We start from the raw sequence: 20,693 nt of genomic DNA on the forward strand, positions 1-20,693 counted from the left end.
AGCGGCAATGTTAAACCAAGAGAGCATCCTTTTCCCAGCATTCTCCTTAGATCTTGCGAAAACGCTGCTCCCAGGGCCTCAGCCACAGAACCCTACCCGTATCTACATTTCTCCTCGAGCAGGCTGGCGAACTACTCGCGCAGCGGCCGGGAAGGGTGGGCGGATAGGCTTTTATGGGCCTCGTCAGCCAATGAGCGAGCGGCCTGTCTTCCGGTGCGCGAGCCGGCCAATCCGAACAGGTCGGCGCAGCCTTCGGCTCGGCTCGGCTCTTTACGCTGATGCAGGAGCCTGGGGGCCACCGCCACTAGAGAGACGCTTTCCTTTTTTTTTTTTTCCTCCGTGTGTTCACTTCCGGGTCCGGCGACTCTCCGGATGCCCGAGGCAGAAGGATGTTTGACCTCCGGATAACTGAGGCGCCGCTGTGCATTCATTCCCGGCGGCATCCGTGGCGACAGCAGCGGCCCGCGCGGCTACTCTGCGGCCAGCGGCGGCGGTAGGAGACCCGGGCGCTGGTGCAAAGGGCGAGTCCGAGCCGAGCCGCGCTACCTCCCTCGCTCCTTCCTTCCCCCTCGCTCGCTCGCTCGCTCGCTCCCTCCCTGCGTGGCTGGCTTTCCTCCTCCGGCCGCCGGCGGGGGTGATGTGCCGCCGCCGCCGCCGCTGCCCCCGCCGTCGCTGACCGCGCCCGGGACCGACCGCGCTGTGGCCGCGCCTCCGAGGTAAAGCTCTCCGTGGTGGCGCCCCGCCGGCTGGCTGGCCCGGCCCGGCCGCGGCTGCATCCATCCCGGGTGGGGCTGGGGGCCCGGGCTGGGTGGGCCCGGGCGCGGCGCGGACGGCGCCGCGGGTGGGGACCCGGGGGGGGGCAGGACCCGGGTGGCAGCGCCGAGGCGCGGGCAGGGGGGCCGAGGCTGGGCTGAGAGCGCGGAGGGCTCGGTGGGCAGGAAGGGGGCCCGCGGCGGCGGGCCGGGCTGGGTGCAAAAGTTGCGGGAGTGGTGCGGCGCGAGGGGGGACAGGTGGGAGGTGGGAGGTGGGAGGTGGGCGAGCTGCGAGCTGGAGGGCTTAGTCCGAGTGCAGCGCCCCGCGCGCTCCCGGGTTGTGAGCAGACAATTGCCTTCTGGGTGGGAGCTTGGAGCAGGGAGCCTGGCATGGGTGTGTTGGGAGGAGGTGACATGGGGCCAGCTTGCAGTTCGGGGGTGAACTTCCCTTTGAGGTGTTTGTTTCACGGAGGACAGGGACTTGCCTCTCGGCGAGAGCTTTTGCTCAAAACTTAACCGAGGCATTAGTCACGGTGAACAAAATTACTCCGGTGGTTACTCTTACGCTTCTGACTTGTTTATCCCCCATGCTGGGGGAAGTGGCGCGCCGAAGCGGCGGTTCTTGGTGCACAGCCCCCTGGTTTCTTTTCCGTGGGCTCGTGGTGGAGAGAGGGGGCGCACCCTCGGGGGTAATTGGGGCCTGTGCCATAGTCATTCCAGTACTCCCACCTCCATGATCCACGGCAGAAGGAAAAGTTAATGGGTGGGACACAGAGAGTGTGTAGGAGATAGCTACTGTTGCTCTACATTGTGAATCAGTTTTAACTCTCTTACATTGAGACCCAGGTTGGACAGGCAGTGAGCCCCTTCTACCCTTCTGTTAGAGAACATCTACTTTAAATCCACAAATTAAAGGCCAATTTATTTTTAGTAAGTGAAGGGATTAAGTCAATATTTACTTCACGTTTACAGTTTCTCCTTGTGACACGAATGACGTTTGTCCACAGGTCGTAAGAGATGTTGGAAGTTAATTCTACCTAAGTTGCATTAATTTTAAAAATGAAAACTGGCTTAATTTGTCAGCCCACATTTTTTTCTGTGAAGAAGACTGAGCTTCCCTTATAAATAAGTAGATTGTGGAAGGAAACAATCACAACAATTAGAGTAAGAGTAAATTAGAATTTCAAAGATGTCAGGACACTTTAAGAAGGAAACAGATCTGATTTGTGACGTTCTTAATAAGTTGGAGTTTTGTGTGTCCTACCTCCCCCCACCTATGGTAATGAAAATGGACTTAATGTATCTTGTAATTGTCCCTAAACTTTGCTTCAACTGAAACCTGAGCTAAAATAAATGTTCATCCTAGCGTACACTTTAACCTTTGTAGCTGCACAAAAGATAAGACTTTCATTTATGGGCACTGGAAGAAAGTGATGTCAAACACATCACGTGGTTTTGGCCCAGATTCTTTTTTGTAGAATGTGCGGACACCTTGCTTCCAAGAGTTTATTTTTCTGAAATGCATCAGGTAGTAATAATTCTTAAGCATGGGGAACAGAAAGGTTAATTTTAATGTTGAGATGAATGAAACTTTTGGGGGTTAATCTTAGGAATTAATATGATCTTTTACTAATGGTTAAATGTACTTATTGACGCTTTTGATCTCAGCTTAAAATTAATGCACCATATGTATAATTGTTACATTATTATCATTCAGTTTGCAAGCATTAGCACTATATAACAACCTCTTAAGAACAGGGAATTTATTTATGACTTTTTCCAAAATAAAGTGGGGACTAGAAATAAGAAAGAGCGTGATTCCCCTGTAAACATTTACTATATGCAAGGGGCCTTTACTCGGTTGATGTTCGAGGAAGTAGAATATTAAGATGAATGAGACCTAGTAGCTCTTCTCAAGGGAGAAGCTGACATGTTCATAAATAATTGCAACACAAGACTCCTGTGGGCTTTATTAGAGGTGCGTGGAAACGCGCAGGCGCGTGTGTATGTATGAGATTAATTTTTGACTGGAAGCTTAAGAATTAAGTTTTGAGCTGTGTCACTTAGCTGGATTTAAAAACATTTTAATGTGTAAAATGGGAGTAGGGAGTTGAAGTGTTCTGGTGATGTTGGTTAGGTGTTTTAGAGCCTGTTGAGCTGGACATATGGCTGCTCTGCCAGGATGACTTTGTGGACAAGGAAGCTGTGCAAGTAGGTGGAGATCTGGCCATGGAAATGCCTTGTATTTAAAAATGAGTCAGTTGAAGGTGTGAAGATCCAAGAGTTATAGCCTTAAACCAATAGAGAGTAGGTGGGTAGCAAGTTAAAGGAGCACATAGAATAGTCAGCTTGCTATCATTCATCGTAATGGAGGAAAGCAAAAACATATATTAATTTAAAACAGTCTGTAGTCTTTGTAGTGTTTGTTTTCCTGCATTTGAATATGGGCGCGTCTTATAATCTGATAATTGGTTTTACACAAAATAAGTTCAAGCTGGAAAAATGTGACTCAGGAAGAAGTGGGAAGCTCTCCAGTGACTCCACTGTGTCCCTTCGTCTGACGCCTCCTAGAATCATCTTCATGCTGGAAATAGAAGAACCAGTGTGGTTTTTTTTCTTTTTCCCCCAGAATGGGACAAATGATTAAATGTTTAGTTTCAAAGCATTTACCAAAAGACTCCCCAGGAGGGACTGCTACAACATTAACCGACAAAACCAAATACAGGTCCCTGGATAGTAATATTACTGTTAACGCATCTTAAGTCACATTTACTATGGATCATGTGAAATATTAGGAATCTACACATGCAGAAAATAGACAGCAGCAGTTGGGTGAGAAAGTGAGAAATTTTCAAATTTCCAAGTAAACACGTGCTTTTCCCACTCATTCACTCCTTGCCACTGAGTGGATTGTGGACTGATAGCAAGCTCTTTTAGTGTTTTTTGTCATCTCAAGTATCAGCTAATTGAACTTCAAACTTTAATCGTTTATCACATTGTCACATTATTACCAGCACACTCCCAACTTTAAAACTGTATAGAATTATGTTACAGGGAAAGTGATTTGAGTTTTTTTTAGTTTTAAATGTATCGTTCTCCCCCTAGATTTGTGCAGGAGCCCTGCTGGTGTAGTGTTTATGCTCTGGGCTGGTAACCACAAAGTCAGCAGTTCAAAAACACCAGCTAGGAGAAAGACAGGGGTTTCTACTCCCATAAAGAGCTAGTCTCAGAAATGCACAGGGACAGTTGTATTATGTCCTCTAGGGTCACTGTGAGTCAGAATTGACTCAGTGGCAGGGAGTTTTGTTTTATGTTTTTGAGAGGTTTATGTAGCACTGGTATAATTGAGTTTTGTTACATTGAAAATCAAAATAAAAAGAGTGGCATTATGTTTTTCTCAGGATAATAGTAGTTTTATGTTTTGCTGTTAAGTTTGTGAGTTAGGAGGTGTAAACCCATTTTATGAGTAGACGACAGACCTAATAACTTATTTATGATAAATCTTAGAAGTAGCCAGATTACATATTCAAATCAAGTTTTCCTTACTTGAAAGACTTAAGCCATCAATGATCTTTTCCACTCCCCTAATCTAACCTTTTCCAGTTGTTTTTTATAAAGCAGTTGGCACTTACAGACCTTCCGCAGAGATATCGAGGTGTCCTTTTGAGACCCCGCAGTAAAGTGAGTCCAATACTGAAATGAACCAAGTCACATGATTTTTTTTGTTTACCAGTTAGTCAGAATTGACTCGATGCGCTTTGTGTAGTTTCAAGTATGTAATCTCACTGCCGTTGAGTTGCTGCCAATTCCTAGGGACCATATAGAAGAGGCTAGAACTCCTCCTGCGAGTTTCCGAGACTGTAACTGTTTATGGGAGTAGAAAGCTCTGCCTTTCTCCCGAGGAGCGACTGGTGGTTGTGAACTGCGGACGTTTTGGATCACAGCCTGTCTCATAACCACTCTGCCACCAGGGCTCCTTACGTGTGTACTAGCTTTAAGAGAATCTTTGAAATATTGGGAGAATTACCAAAGTGACACAGAGAAAGAAAAATGAACACATGCTGTTGGAAAATGATACTGAAAGCTTGCTCAATGCTAGGTTGCCCACAAGCCTTTAATTAAAAAAGTTCAATATATGTAGTACAGTAAAGTGAAGCACAGTGCAACCAGGTATGCCTGTACTGGTGTTGACTGACGTTGTTACTATCTGCGTGTTATTTCTTTAAAATATAATGTCTTTGGAAGTAATCATTTTAGGCAATTCATTTTTCTAGTTGTAGGAATTTCACAGGAGGCAGTATGGCTCTTGGTAGTTTAATTTATCTCAGGAAATCACTTTTGTGCTATCTCCTAGAGAGACCAGACTTTGGATCATAATGTGTAGAAATCAAGTGGGTCTTATCCGCTAATGGGAAGGGACTTTGGAGTGCCTCTCAGAACTACTCAGAAAGAATATTGAATGAGAGCGCTAGCTGGGATAGAAAACTTTTGAAGACCCAATGGAGGGTGCTGTAAGCCAGGTTTTGTTTGTTTCCTTCTTAAGCTGAGATTCAGAAGTGATGACGGTTTGGAATTCCCGGCTATGTGATATCTACCAAACGAACTCTGGCCATACTAGTGGGTAAAGCTTTGGACTCTTCACCACCAGGTGGGTTCAAATCCATAGCTGCTCTGCCAGAACAAGATGGGGCTGTTTGCTCCCGCAAAATTTCGCAACCTCAGCCTCAGAAACACGGTACAGAGTTGCTGTGGGGCAGAGTCACTAGATGGCTGTGGGTTTGGTTATGTGACCCACCACTCTAACCCACTGCCAACCTGTTGATTGCCATTCATAGCGATCCTACTTAGGGTTTCTGAGGCTTTGCAAATCCCTGTGGGAGCAGATAGTCCCATCTTTCTTCCAGACCAGCTGGTGGGTTTGAACCATCCACCTTGTGGTTGGTTAGCAGTTCAAAGCTCACTCAACAGCACCAGCAGGACTTCACTTGGGATCTCTTGAGATACTGATTTATAGTTAGGCCACAGAAAGTGATTGAATATGTTCTGTCCTTGAACCTTCTGCCCATCATCTTAGTTGGAGGAATTAATTCTTAAGAACGACTGTCAAGTGTTTATTTGAGTGATAAAACACACTTTTGGGGGCATTTTCTATATCAATCAAAGAGTGTTAAAATTTAATTAATGAAAATTTATAGCGAGAGCATGTCCACTTTTTAATAATTTTTTGTTAGTACGTAAAATCTCATAGATATTCCTTTTATCAAACAAAATTTTAGACTTTTTTTCTTTTTGTTTAATGTACGATTTTAAGCTATATTTAAGTGTACATTTTATTAGCTGTTTTTGTGTTGCTTCCAAATACTTTCTTTAGCTGATTGCTATATTTGCAAAAAACATGAGAGAGAGTAATCTCTGCCATTAGGCTCCTCATCGAGCTGTCCAGATAAAGTGCTAAGATAGGATGCCCGGCACAATTAAGCACTGTGCAAATGTCCTGTCGCCCCACTCTCGCAAGCCCTGTTCAGAAGTTGCTGAGATATATGAGTTGTTTAGAGGTTGGCTGGTGGGTAGAATAGGCAAAGGCCATTAGGAACGTCCTATTATAGAAGAATCTCTCTTAAATGACCTTTGCTCAGCCCACTCACCAGATTACATAGTGCTCCTGAGTGCCTCTTAGAATTTACTGACTAATGTCCATGCTACATTGAATTTTTATTCATTTTAATTATTGGGTGCTTCCCAAGAATATTTGTTTGTAACCAACCATTTATGGTAGTGATATATGATGTTGTGATTACATAGTTTAACGAAATGCTGTCTGTGAAATATAAGACAGAAAGCTATTTACATGGGAATTTAGTTGGCTGCTTTGAAAATAAGTAGCTAAAATCAATTGCAGTTGAAATAGACTTGGGTGAAAGAACTGAAAACAATCCATAAAGCAAAACCTAGACATCAGAAAGGATTTTATAGTAAGCTTGTTTATCAAGTAGCTGTGAGATATCTTTCCATGTTTTAAGAAAGAGAAACTTGAAATCACAGGTGATGTACTGTGTGTATAATTTTTTTCAAGTCAGATAAAATTGAACTCCAATCAGCAGACCCATCCTTGAAGAAGAAACCTTGTTTTCTCATTAATATTCAAGTTGCATTGAAATGTTTAAGGGCTATACATTTATTTTATGGTTTTTCTTTTAAAAAATCATTTTATTGGGGGCTCATACAATTCTTATCACAATCTATACAACCATCCATTGTGTCAAGCACGTTTGTACATTTGTTGCCCTCATCATTCTCAAAACATTTGCTTTCTGCTTGAGCCCTTGGTATCAGCTCCTCATTTTTCCCCTCACTCCCCGCTCCCCCTTCCCTCATGAAACCTCGATAATTTATAAATTATTATTATTTTGGTTTTTCTTCTTAACTGAGCAGCTGTTAAATTAAAGTCTCACTCTGGCAACAACCCTATGGAACAGAGTAGGAACTGCACATTTGGGCGCCTAAACCTTTAAATCCTCACAGACAGCTTTTGCTTCCTCCTGAGGAACTGGTGGCAGTTTCAAGTCTCGGCCTCCTGGGCCTATTGGTTGGTTAATAAGAACATATTAAAGAGGGTATCAGGAGCCCTGGTGGCATAGTGGTTATGCGTGGGTCCGTTCACTGCAAGCACTTTGAGAACACCAGCGAGCTCCTTTAGAGGGAGACAGGGCTTTCTACTCTCATAAAGAGGCACGGTCTTGGAAACTCACAGGGGGCAGGGAATCCTACCCTGTTCTGTAGGATCACTCTGAGTCAGAATTGACTTGAGTGCAGAGACGCCCACCTAGAAATGCATTTAGGACCCTGGTAATGGTAGTGAGTCACATGGTGGGCTGCTCTTTTGTGGTTTTATGTTGACATTTATTTAAGTGTAACAGTGTCCTCTATAAAAATAAATAAAATTTCATTCCTGAACCTAATAGTCATTCGTACTTTGGAGGAATTATTTAATCAATTGCTCATCTATGGTTCATATATATTTTTTGAAAAGGTCTCTGTTCTGATTCATATTATTTTTCAACTTTTATAGAATTTCAGGGTAGAGAGGAGATGATTCATAATCTCAACAGTTCCTCAACACAAGCAGGGACTTCTGGGATGAACTGGTAGAGGACATTGCCCTTGAAAGAGGAAATGCTGCCACCTTGATTTGTATTATGAGCGCCTGAGTTTGGTGCAAAGCATGCTGGTCTAACAACTTGCACTACCTACCCACCCTTCTATTTGGCCTTGCTTAGAACTCAGTGGAAGGAGCCTTTGTTGTGCAGTGGGTTAAGCTTTGGGCTGCTAATGGCAAGATTGACGGTTTAAACCCACCGGTTGCTTGGTGGGAGAATGATGAAGCGGTCTCTCTTGGTAAAGATGCACTTAAGGAAGAGTTCTACTTCACATCGGTTGGATTGGTTTGTTTATTTTTAGCTGAAGTGGAAAGGAGTTTTAGGCGATGGAGGATGAGTTTGGGAGAGGGAAGGAAAATGGCCTATACAGTAAGTACTAATGTTTCTTGGTGTCATCACATTAAACCAGAAACAAACAAATGGGAAAACCAAAAATAAATCCACCGCCCTGGCGTTGATTCCTACTCAAAGGGACTTTCGCGGACAGAGTAGACCTTCCTCATAAGGTTTCCTAGACTTGAAGTCTTTATAAATGCCAGCTTCTGTGTTTCTCTGCTCTGGAGGGCCTAGTGGGCTCACACCTTTTGGTTAACAGCTGAGGGTTTTAATCACTGTGTGAGCTGGGTTTCTTGGGACCACATTGCAACCTGGAGTGCAGTAGATAGGGAATGAGACACTGAGCCAGACAGCTCTGGTCTGCCTCTGCAGTTTTTCTTGGCTTTGTCCTTTGTATGTGAGATTCAGTCTCAACCTGTTAGCAAAATCATAGCTAGAAATGTAATGCCCAGAGGAAGAAGTGGGGTTTTTCCTTATGAGTCTCTTTAGGAAAGCAAAGAAAACTTTTGCACAAGCCTGCCAGCACGTTTTTCCCTTCATTTTATTGACTGGCATTAGATCACATGCCCTTTCTAAATAGTCATGGTGAGGGAGGTGGGGTTCTCGTGGTTGGTGTCTTGTAGTCAGGATATTCCTCTAATACTGGAGATGGGGCCACACTGTTCCTGATTTTCATGGTAGAGGGAGAACATTTTTGACAATTATGGGAAGGAAGAATATGGGGGAAGTGGATATTAGAGAGGCAATCAATAGTGACCATTATATGTACTTGTTTTGAGAATGAAAATAAATAATGCATGTGGATGCACTTTGAACTTTTAAAGTGTTCTATAGACATAGGGAATAAAAGATTAGAAAGCTCCTTCCGTGTTGCTGTCTTAAATGTTCTCAGATAAGATTACTTTCAGAGCTGAAAACATTGTTAGTTTTCTTATTGACTAACTTTGGGTCAATAGAATAAGTTAACTCTGTTGTCAGTTTATATGTTATTTCTATTAGATGCACAAAACTAATTTTACTTATTTATTAAATCATTTTATTGGGAGCTCGTATAACTCATCTCAATCCATACATCAATTGCATCAGGCCTGTTTGTACATATGTTGCCTTCATTCTTTCTATACATTTACTTTCAGCTCTTGTTTTCCTTCCCTTCCATCCCCTCCTTCCCCTCATAGCTCCCTGATAGATTGTACATTGCTATTATTTTCATTTCTCATACCGACCGCTGTCTCCCTCCCCCATGCTTTTTATTCTTCTTCCCCCTGTAGAGGGTGTATGGTTATGTGTCCATCATTGCGTTCGGTTCCCCCTTTCTCCCTTCCTCTCCCCAAGCTCCCCCTTCCCCTCTGGTATCACTGTTCTCGATTCTGTGTGTCGTGAGCTCCTATCTCTTATCTATACCTGTGTACATGTTCCAGTCTAGTCTGAATTGAGAAGCAGCTCTGGGGTCATGGGAGTGGGGGATGAGGAAGCCTCAAGGAACCAGAGGAAATATAGTCTTAAAACTGATTTACTTTTAATGCATAATTTGTATCTGTAGGCTTCCTTACAATTTTGTCTGAGTTGTTACACACACACACACACACACACACACACACACATTGTACACAGCTTTGAGGGTAAGTCAGAAATATTGCTACTAGGATTCCAGTGAACATTTAAAAACAAAACGTGTTTAAACATGCCCTGTGATCAGTGGGTGGCTTGCTATATGCAAACTCTCTCAGCAGTACTCTTGCCTGAGTCTCCTTGGGGTACTTTCCAAAAGAAGTCTAAATGAAACAATGGTTCCTGGGAAGTTCTGCTAGGTCAATTAAATTCAAAGCAGAGAGATGAACTCAGGCAGGTACTTTATGATTTTCCAAAATTGTCTTAGATTTTCTCAAAGGACACAGGATGATCAGGAAGGCTTACTAGGATGAAGTTTTAAGGAAATTGAAAAGTACATTGGTGAAAAAAGGTCCAGGAAAGTTGCTGAGATATTTTTTCTTTTATTCTATCATGACAGTGTATCTGCTCATTCTTGAAGGTAGCATGGGTGGTCTATTGGGAATTTCCTCAGGAAAGCTTACCCCATCCACCTTATAGCCATGGTTTTGCCCCTTCAGATTTGTCTGTTAAAACTTAATATTTTTAAGAAACGTGATTAGAATTCCTCAAGTATTCCAGAACTGCCGGTTTGATGGGGTATCAACTAAAGCACTCACAATTCTTTGGGGAAGGGTTCCAAACCCAACCCAACCCAACTCACTGCTCTCCAGTAGATTCTGATTCATAATAATCTTACATAGTCTTTAGGAGCCTTGTACTTAGTAGCTAAGTGCCTTATCCACATCCACACCGGAGCTTCTGCGGGGAAGGGCTAACCCCCCAAAAAACAAAACCAACTGCCATTGAGGTGAAACCTTATGGAGGGTTTTCAAGGCTATAAAAATTTATGGGGGCAGGCAGCCTCATCTTTCATTTGAGGGAGTGGCTGATGGGTTTGAACCACCGACTTTGTGGTTAGCAGTCCAGCGCTTAATCCATTAGCACCACCAGGGCTCTGCTTGAGAAAGGTTTAGAGAGATGGAAGCACTGCCTTGAAAAGTATGTAGATGTAGGTGGAGGCTATGTCAAGAAATAGGAGCTTCACATTTATATGCATACTTATATAATTATATATATTTGATATAATATATATATATATGTATTTGAAATCCTTTTATCAGGCTCGGATAGCTCTTATAACAGTCCATACATCAATTGCATCAAGCATATTTGTACATATGTTGCCATCATTATTTTCTGAACATTTACTTTCTATTTGAGTCCTTGGTATCAGTTCCTCTTTTTCCCCTGCCTCCACCGCCTCCCACCATCGTGGCTCCATGATAAATTATTATTATTTTCTTATACTGACTGCTACCTCCCTTCACCCATGTTTCTGTTGTTTGTTCCCTTTGGGGGTAAGGGGGTAGGGGTGGAGGGGTTAATGCTTTGATCATTGCTATTGGTACATTTTGATATTTTAAATAAAATTTTCTATAATTTTATAGCAATACCTTTTTACTCATATTTCATTACTCACATCTACCTTAACCATTTAAACAAAACCCAAATCCAGTGATTCAGAGTTGATTTTAACTCATAGTGACCCCGTACAGCTGAGCATCTTTATGGGAGGAGACAGCCTCAGATGAGGTTAGCAGTCCAGTGCTCATCCCTTAGCACCTATTGTGCTCTTCACCTCCACTCCACCTCACTGCTATCAACTCAATTCTGACTCAGAGCTTTTCTAAAGGGCAGAGCAGAACTGCCCCGCCTCAAAAGGTAGAAAGCCTCATCTCTCTCCCAAGGAGTGGCAGGTGGTTTTGAACTATTGACCTTGTGGTTACAGCCCAGTGTGCCACCTGCTACACTGGGATATAAATGCATTGAGGAAGGGGAGGTTGTTTGCTGGAGGAAAGGCTTATTTTGAATTGTGGAATCCGAGTGAAATGGGAAGAAACGATACTCTATACATTTTGAAAGTAGCAAAAAGATAACTGTGGGGCTGGGAAAGCACAGAAGAATAAAAAAACTAGAATTGAGAGAAATCATTGGAGGATTAAGTGAGAAGCGAAATCGCACACTGGTTAGTAGAACTCTGTTGTTACTATTATGGTGGTGTTCTGACCAAAGTGTGGGAACCCGTAACAGGTAGCCATTTAGTAAAGTGTCTGTTTTCTCATTTTTGGAAGAATGTAGCTAGAGTTTTATTTATTTATTTATTTATTATTATTTTTTAGCTAGAGTTTTAAATGATATTTTTTTAAGTAAAATAAGCGAACAGATTCATCCTTTCGGCTCCCCTCAAGCGGTCAACAATGACACAGAGAAACACACGCATTTGTACAAACATTCACATTATAAATCACCACCAACCTGAACTGCTTAAAATGACTATGCAGAAGCAGAATGAATGCTTGAAATTTTGTTTACTTTTATTTTCAGGAAATCCTTATAATCATTTCTATATCTTCAATATATGTAAAAGAAATAACTATATATTAAATTAATCTATTTGCATGTATATATTCTTATTTTTTACATATGTTGAAGGTCCAGAAATTATGAAGATAAACATTCTTGGATATAAAAATATAAATGGTTTTGTACCCTCATTCTGCTTTTGCATTTTCTTTTAAAAAATCATTTTATTAGGGGCTTGCACAGTTCTTATCACAAGCGTTTTCTTTAATGATGTAGTGATGGCGCACTCAGCTGATCAGTGAATGGTTGTCAGTTTGAATCTGTCAGCTGTTCTGTGGAAGAAAGATGTTTTTTATTTCTCTTATGAATATAACTTTGGAAACCCTTTGGGGGCAGTTCTGTGCTATCCGACAAGGTTTCTATAAACCAGAATCGACGAGTTTGCTCTCTTGGCCTGTCCATATTGTGGAAGTGGCATGGAGGCCGCATCTCACCTCTTCCTGCTGGGATAGGGAGAAGGAGACTGTCTCCACAGCAGCCCCTGAAGTCAGTTGCTGCAAGGCGGAGGGCAGACGTGCCGCCCTCCTCTGTTCTTTACCTGTTTGACACCACCCGTTCCTCCCTCAACAGTCTGCTTCTCTGCTTGGTTTGTTACTTCGTTGCCATGCTCACACAGAACTCATAGGAACTACTCCTATGTAAGGGACTTTCCTAGGGAAGTTAACAGGCTACCACAAGTCAGGATCAAAAACATGAAGGATACAGTCATAGGTCCACAGCAGCGCCTCTCCCTAACCAGCACTCAAGTTTCGCTCTCTGGCCCTCAACCTTTTCAACTAAGTGGTCTTTTAGCTTTTGCCAGCATGGGTCAGGAAGCCCACTGGATGGATGCTCCATCGTCCTGGCTCACTGTTTCAGTGGCATAGCCCTTGTGCTCTGACCCGTGGTCTCTAATGTAGCAACGTATGGGGCTTCTGGTCTTGGGCTCCCTGATTTCAGGTGGGTATCTCGCATGCTCTAATCATGGCTCTTTCTTCTTCCTTGATGGTCCTGGGGATTCTCTATATCCAAGCTTCTTAGATAGCTCTTTGATAGGCAGGGGAATGGCAACTAAAACTGACCAGTTTCCTGTATTACTGTTCACGTGCCTTATTTGCCTAGGCCCAGCCAGTTATTTGGTGGGAGTTACAGAGACCGGGATAGAGTAACCATATTAAGAGATTTTATATCACCACCCATATACATGCCTATATGTATGTGCGTACAAGCAGGCTTCATGAATTCATGGAAAGATCATCTTTTAATTCCATTTTCCCATGAGCTTTTTGAAGCCCTATCATGTGTGTAGATATCTATGCCTTTACAGATACAGAAATAAACCCATTCATTCTTTAGAAGAATATATATTTTTCCTTTTAATAAATCATTTTATTGGGTGCTCTTACAGATATAAAATCCATCAATCAGTTATATTAAGTGAACTTGTACATATGCTGCCATCATAATTTTCAAAACATTATCTTTCTTCTTGAGCCCTTTGATATCAGCTCTTCTTTATTCCTTCCCTTCCTCACCCTACCACCCTCGTGACCCTGAATATATATATTTTACACTGATGTATCCCTCCACCTACAATCCTGTTATTCATCTCCCTGGAGGGGGGTTATACAGCCATCATTGTTATCAGTTTGCCCTTCCTCCCCCTTAACACCATCCCCCCCTTCCTGTACCCTCGTGGAGTAGTTTCTCCCATTACTGTTTCTGAGGGGTTTATCTAAACTGGATTCTATCTGTTAAAAGCCTTTATCTGTACCAATGTACGTACACTGGTCTAGCAGGATTTGTGGGAAATGAGGCCATTAATAGTTGGAGGAGGAAGTATTAAAGAACTAGAGGAATGTTATGTGTTTAGTGGCCCTTCTGTGAGGGAATGTCCGATTATCAACAGATGGGCTTTGGGTTTCCACTTTGACCCCTCTCCTTCACACCCATGTGATTGTTTTTGAACTTCTGATACCTGTTTTCATTGACACCTCAATCGCACAGACTGAGGGGCTTCTTATATGTGGGCTTATTGTTTCCGTGCTAGATGGCCGCTTACTTGACTAAAAACCTTTTAAGACCCCAGGTGCTAATAGCCAGGCACCATCCATTTTCTTCACCACATTTGCTTATGCACCCATTTTGTCTTCAGCGATCGTGTAGGGACTGTGAGTGTCACATTATTAGAGCAAAGTATTCTTGTGTTGAGGAAGACTTGAGTAGAGGCCCAAAGTGTCTGCTACCTTAATGCATTAACATATATGTACATAGACCAATACCCCTGTCTTTATATATTAATATATTTATACATATGCATGTCTATATTTAAACCTCTGTATAGTTTTTACTTTCTATTTCTTTCCTCTGTTTTTGCAAGGGAGACAGACAAGCCCTGTAAATGACCTACACCACTTTCATTGAGTTGATTCTGACTCATAGCAAATCCTACATAGGGTTGCTGTGAATTGCTAATTCAGAAGGAGCTCTGGTGATGCAGGGGGTTACACATTGGGTTGCTAACTGCAAGGTCAGCAGTTTGAACCCATCAGCCACTCCTTGGGAGAAAGATGAGGTTTTCTATTCTTGTAAACAGCCGCAGTTTCAGAAATCCACATGAGCAGATGTACTTGGGTCCTATAGGATTGTCATGACTCAGGTGAATACTGCATGACGTAAACCATGAAAGGTATGTGTCAGGATTGTAGCCTCATTATATTCATCGGAGAAGCTGGTTTACATGAAGAAGAATGTGGCATCAGGATTGGAGGAAGTCATATTACCGACCTGCAATATGCTGATGACACAATTTTGTTTGTTGAAAACAAGGAGGACTTGAAGCATTTGCTGATGAAGGATTTCCGTTTTCAGTCTGGATTACACTCACTGTAAGTAAAGGAAGCCACAGACCCCACAATTTGACCAACAGGTAAAATCATGATAAATGGAGAAACCATTCAAGTTGTCTAGGATTTCATCTTGCTTGGACCCACAATTAGTGCTCATGGAAGCAGCGATGAAGAGACTAACAGACACATGGCATTGGGAAAATCTGCTGCACCAGGCCTCCTTAAAGTGTAGAAATGCAAGGATGTTCATATATTTAGAAGAAGTGAGCCAGTATGCGCCTTAGAGGTAAGGATAGTGAGATTTTGTCTTATGTACTTTGGATATGTGCGAGAGACCAGTCCCTGAAGAAGGACACGATGCTTGGTGAAGCAGAGGGGCCAGGATGAAAGAGGAAGGCACAAGATGCATTGACACAGAAGTTGGAGCCATGGACCCAAGCATAAGAACAATTGGGAGGCTGGTGCAGGACCAGGCAGCGGGTGTAGCTAGGAGTTGAAACATTCTATGGCACCTAAAAACAACAACATGAATTGCTAATGACAGTTATTTTTATATGATAGTATTTGGGGTGATTTATATATGTACAATTTTATAATCCTTTATACCATTTGAGTCCACTAAGATGACAATGCGTTATTTTTAAGTGGGAGAATATCTGTTTTCTTTGGAGGCGAAAAAAGTAAGTTCCTGAACGGAGTGCTTCTACCAGTTTTAATTTTAACATATACTGCTTTCATTGTTTATTACCTTGATAAAATATTCCTTCCTATGACTCTTCTAGCGATACTCTTTGTATTGTTTGCCAAATGACTGTGTAAAACCACGCACTACTATCTTGTCAGTTTCACTCATAGCAGCCTGCCAGTACAGAGTAAAAATGCCCTTTTGATTTTCCACGACTAGATATCTTTATGGGATCAGAAAGCCTCATCTTTCTTCTGTGAAATAGCTGGTGGATTTGAACTATAGACTTTATAGAGTTAGCAACCCAACACATATCCTACTATAATATCAGGGCTCCTAAAATGGCTGGGTGGGACCATGCAAATAAAGTGTGAAACTCAAAGTTCAAACTCGCTGCCCTGGAGTCAATGCTTATCTATATGTAGTGCCCCTTGGGGTTTGGTGCCCAGTTTGTAACTCTTGTCAGGAGTAGAAAGCCTTGTCTTTCCCACTTGGAGCAGGTGATGGTTTCAAACTGCTGATCTTGCAGTTAGGCGTTCAATGCATAACCACTGTACCACAAAGGCTCCTTAAATGGTGGGACCATGCAAATAAAGTATATGGAATTTTAATGAGGGATTGTCAGTTTAGTTTTAAAACGAGCATCTCAAAAGCAGGAGAATGGGGTTCTCAGTGCCATCAACAAAGAAGACCCAGAAGTGGAGTGCATCTTCTGGATCCCTCGATTCCTATTCACAGAACCTTATCAATTCAGGAGACTGAATGGTGGTCCCAGTGGAGTGGCAGCAGCAGAACCAGGAGCCAGAGCATGAGACAAAGTCGTGGGTGTTTTGACCCATGGAGTGAATACATTATCAGGCAGGAAGCTTGCTTGCCGAGTTGAGGGTTTGCAGGCACTTAGTTGGAGGAACTAGGTTTGCCTCCCTTTGGCTGTTTTAGGCTGAGGCTTATGGTGTGCCTTTTGGGGCATTTTATTGATAGTGTTGAAGTGTAACATTTGTCTAAGTTGTGAAAAGGCCAAGGGGCTGAGAGCCCAAGGATCAGAGAGAGGTGTATTTACAGACATGGCCGAGAAGATGCCCCTCCTGATTAAACGAACTGTATCCTGAGCATTTCTGATCTTGTAATCTGTTAATTTTCCTCCTAAAGCTTCTTCTACCTACTAAGGTTGTCTGTGAATTCTATATGGCCATTGCAGTTTGAACCCATCATAGAATGCCCAGGGAGGGGTGACTGGTGTCAGAATTGGTGAAGAACGTTGGAAGGTGGAGGCATGTCTGAACTCTGTCCTCTAGAATTTGGCTTTGGGTTTGACTTGCCTTCCCCCTTGTCAAATCAGAGGTCAGACTGTGCCACCATGCCCCTTATATAAAAAACGCAATTTAAAAATGTTTAAAAATTGAATTTATTACAATATTAACCATAACATTTTAAATTAAAACTTGCCACATGATGTTTTTTGATATAGTGTGCTTTATAAAAGTAGCAGGCATCTGAATATTTTGAAATTACTTATTATCTATTATTTTAAAACTTTTTTTCCCCCCAACTTCTGGTCACATACTTGGCAGTATATTAGAGTACAACATATTTGTGTTAAAGTCATATTAAGGATTTTCTTTAGTAAAAAAGGAAGTGAAAAATGTTTTCTTTTCCTTACACCCTGTGTCATGTTTGTTTTTTTATTTCTGTGAAATATGTATTTTATATTTCAGCAATGAATACTACTTTCACAGGGTGCCAGACAAGGGCTCTGAAACTTGTTATAAAATCTGTAATGTAACACTGTATCAAATCACTTCAAATCCTGAATCCTAAAACAAGTTTGACCACAAGAACTTTAGAAAAGAGACTATGAACCTGCATTTATTTGCATTCACTCCTCCTTCCTGATACTCAGCATCTTAGTGCTTAGAGATGGAGTTTCAGTAAGAAGCCAATACATTTCTTTTTCTATTTTTTGTACTTAGTCTGTCTAAGTACAAATCTTTAATCTGTATCCATTTTTCTTAACAGTACTTTAATCTGTATCCATTTTTCTTAACAGTAGTTGAAAGCGTTTCTTTTTTTTGGCATGATGTTATTTACCCTGGTCTTGTGGGCTCCACTGTAGTCCCAGAGCATTATGTAATTAGGATGCTTCAGGTGGAAAACGTTTCAGGTAGCTTTGGCAAATCTGGCTATGCATCAACTGGTATTTATTCCTTTGGGGCCATATAATTTTGGCTCGGCATACGATAATTTCATGCTAAAGTACCTGCAGGCAGCCTTTGATTATACATCTTAGCTTCCTCTCTCAGAATAATTAAAAAAGGAGTGTGCTTTTATGGTTTCTGTTTTAGTTTCCTTAAACTTCCTTACATTTTTAAATGACTTAATTGAAAAAAAATCTTTATTTTTATTCTGGAAGATGAGTTTATATTCTTCTCTGATTTGTTTTCTTTCTTACTATTCGTTCACTTTTGTCTCTCTTTTGCACCCCCATCTTAAAAAAGAAGTGAAATTTATAATCCTGGTATTGTATATTGGAGAATTTTCCTGCTTGTTTTAAAAATGGCAGAAATATTCTAAAGAGGAATTTGTGATAGGAGAGTGACTATTGTGTTGCTTGTGTCAGGATAGTATTTGGATCCAGCCTTTTTACTGTCTTTCTGTCATTAAATACAGGAGGTTCATGGGGGCAGTTGCTCGTTGAGTATTGGTGGTGCCTGATTTTAAGCTGTGATTTTGAGTTCAACAAGACAGCAAGCTCTTTGAGGTATAGATTACAGTGGGAATGTGTGAGCTTTATAGATAGTTACACTTTAGTTCTTCGGCACAGCAAGCATAAGATTCAGAATTCATATGGTTTGGTTCTGTACACTTGCTGTACTTTCCCCAAACACAGAGATTTATTGTGGTACATATACTTTATATGATTGCTTGTTTAACCTATATAAAGACAGAGACTAGGACTGTCTTGTTTGACATTTGTATTTTGTCTTTCAGGTACATAATTGGCCTCTAATGGTAGTTATTTACTGAATGAATGGTTTAATTTTTTTTTAAGCATTAAAAGGATGTACTTAATACATAGAAGAACCTTGCTTAAATATCTTCTGAGGTGCTGTGCTCACGGATCTTGTTTGTCTTGTCATAGTTGTCAAACAAATTTTAAATAAATAGACATTTTGATTTAGACGTGATAATAAATGCTTGTGGCTAATTTAGTTACTCAGGCTTAAAAATGCAGACTGTATTGTGGGAAATATTTTCAAGTGGCAGAAGTTTTAATTATATGCATTTTTGGCCTTATCTGAAGAGAGAGAAAAAAACACGAGGACATATTCCTTGTCAGCATTTCAGTTTTCTGATAGAATATTTTACATATTAGGTAAGTAATATTTTCATTTTACAAAGTTCCCATGTCGTAAAGTCCCATCATCCTGAAGTCCTCCAAACGTCCATCTTTTTGTAGGGATGTTTCCTGAGCCTATAATTTTGTCTCTTCCAGAATGTCATATCAAGTAAATCTCTGGAAGCCCTGATGGTGTAGTGGTTATGTGTTGGGCTGCAGTTCCCATGGTTGGCAGATCAAAACCATCAGCAGCTCCTTGGGAGAAAGACAGGGCTTTTGTTTCCTGTAAACAATTACAATCTGGGAAACCTAGGAGGTTGTCATGCATCAGCATTGCCTCGATGGTCAAGAGTTTTTTTATTTTACTGTTTTTGTTTTGGGGAACTTTTTTTAGTTTGACTGCTTTGGATTAACGTAGTGCAGTTGAGAGTCATTCAGGATGTAGTGTATGCCAATAATTTCTTTTTATTGCTGAGTAGTAGTTCAGTGTGTGGATGTACCTCAGCACGTTTATCCATTCGTCAGTTGACACACTTGTTTCCAGTTGTCTTAATTTCCTAGAGCTGCCATATAAATACAGCACAGGTGGGTGGCATTAATGAACAGGATTTTATTTTATCACAGTTCTGGAGGCCAGAAGTCTCATTTCATGGTGTGTGCTCCACCAGCCGCTCTGGGAGAAAGATGTGGCAGTCTGCTTGCATCAAGATTTACAGTCGTTAGAAACCCTATGGGGCAGTTTTATTCTGATTTTCAGAGTTTGTGTAAATTGGAATTGACATAAGGGCAGTGGTTTGTTTTTATATGCTTTTGTCTTTAGGGGAAAGTCCTTTGGTCTCTTTCACCTTTTAGTTACTAGCAAAGTAACTGGCAGTTCATGGCTGTCCTGGACTTGTAGAACCATCTACTCCTGTGTGTCTTTCCTTTGTGTGTCTCCCCATGTCTGCTTCCCTTAAAAAACAAAACGCTCAGGTGGGATTAAGTTTAGTGCCCATCCTTCTCCAGTAAAGGAGCCCTGATGGCAATTGTACCTCCAACCTCGAGATTAGTGGTTCAAACCCATCAGCTGCTCCTTGGGAGAAAGTTGAGGTATATGCTCGTGTAAAGGCTTGCAGCCCTGGAAAGCCTATATTGGAACCCTACGAGCAGCACTCAACCTCATGGCAATAGGCTACTCCAGTATGACTTAGTTTACAAAAGAACAGCCTGGTTTCCCAAAAAGGGTCATCTCCACAGATACAGAAGTTAAGATTTAAACCTATCTTTTATGGGCACAATGTACTAATTCTTCATAACAGTGTTTGATGATTATGAAAAAAAGCTGCCATAAAAATTTAAGTACATCTCTTTCAAATTACAATTTTTATTTCTGTTGCGAAATTGAGGATTGTTGGGTCAATGGCAAGTGATTGTATGATTTCATAAGCAACTCCTCTAAGTGTTTCCTAAAGCAGCTGTACTATTGTGCTTTCTCACCAGCAGTGTACTAGTGTTCTAGTAATAAGCAGTTCTTGAAACTTAAATTGTCTTTATTCAATTACTGGTTTGTTAGTGTGATTGCACACCAGCAGTATCATGACA

General features: G+C 41.5%; 1 protein-coding gene across 9 annotated transcripts in view; it reads left to right on the forward strand.

Annotated features, from left to right (window-relative positions):
- The first annotated feature begins 330 nt into the window (after window positions 1–330).
- Window positions 331–20,693, forward strand: part of CSNK1G3 (casein kinase 1 gamma 3) — a 148,477-nt gene continuing 128,114 nt past the window's right edge. For 3 of the 9 annotated variants that reach the window (XM_075541452.1, XM_075541459.1, XM_075541460.1), the window contains exon 1: window positions 333–716. The gene's annotated coding sequence lies outside the window, so the exon portion shown is untranslated. Of the gene's footprint in view, window positions 717–20,693 lie in introns of all 9 variants that reach the window. The other 6 variants (XM_075541455.1, XM_075541454.1, XM_075541456.1 and 3 more) reach the window with 5 other exon arrangements.

This window comes from Tenrec ecaudatus, chromosome 2, assembly GCF_050624435.1.
Source record: "Tenrec ecaudatus isolate mTenEca1 chromosome 2, mTenEca1.hap1, whole genome shotgun sequence".
NCBI lineage: Eukaryota > Metazoa > Chordata > Mammalia > Afrosoricida > Tenrecidae > Tenrec > Tenrec ecaudatus.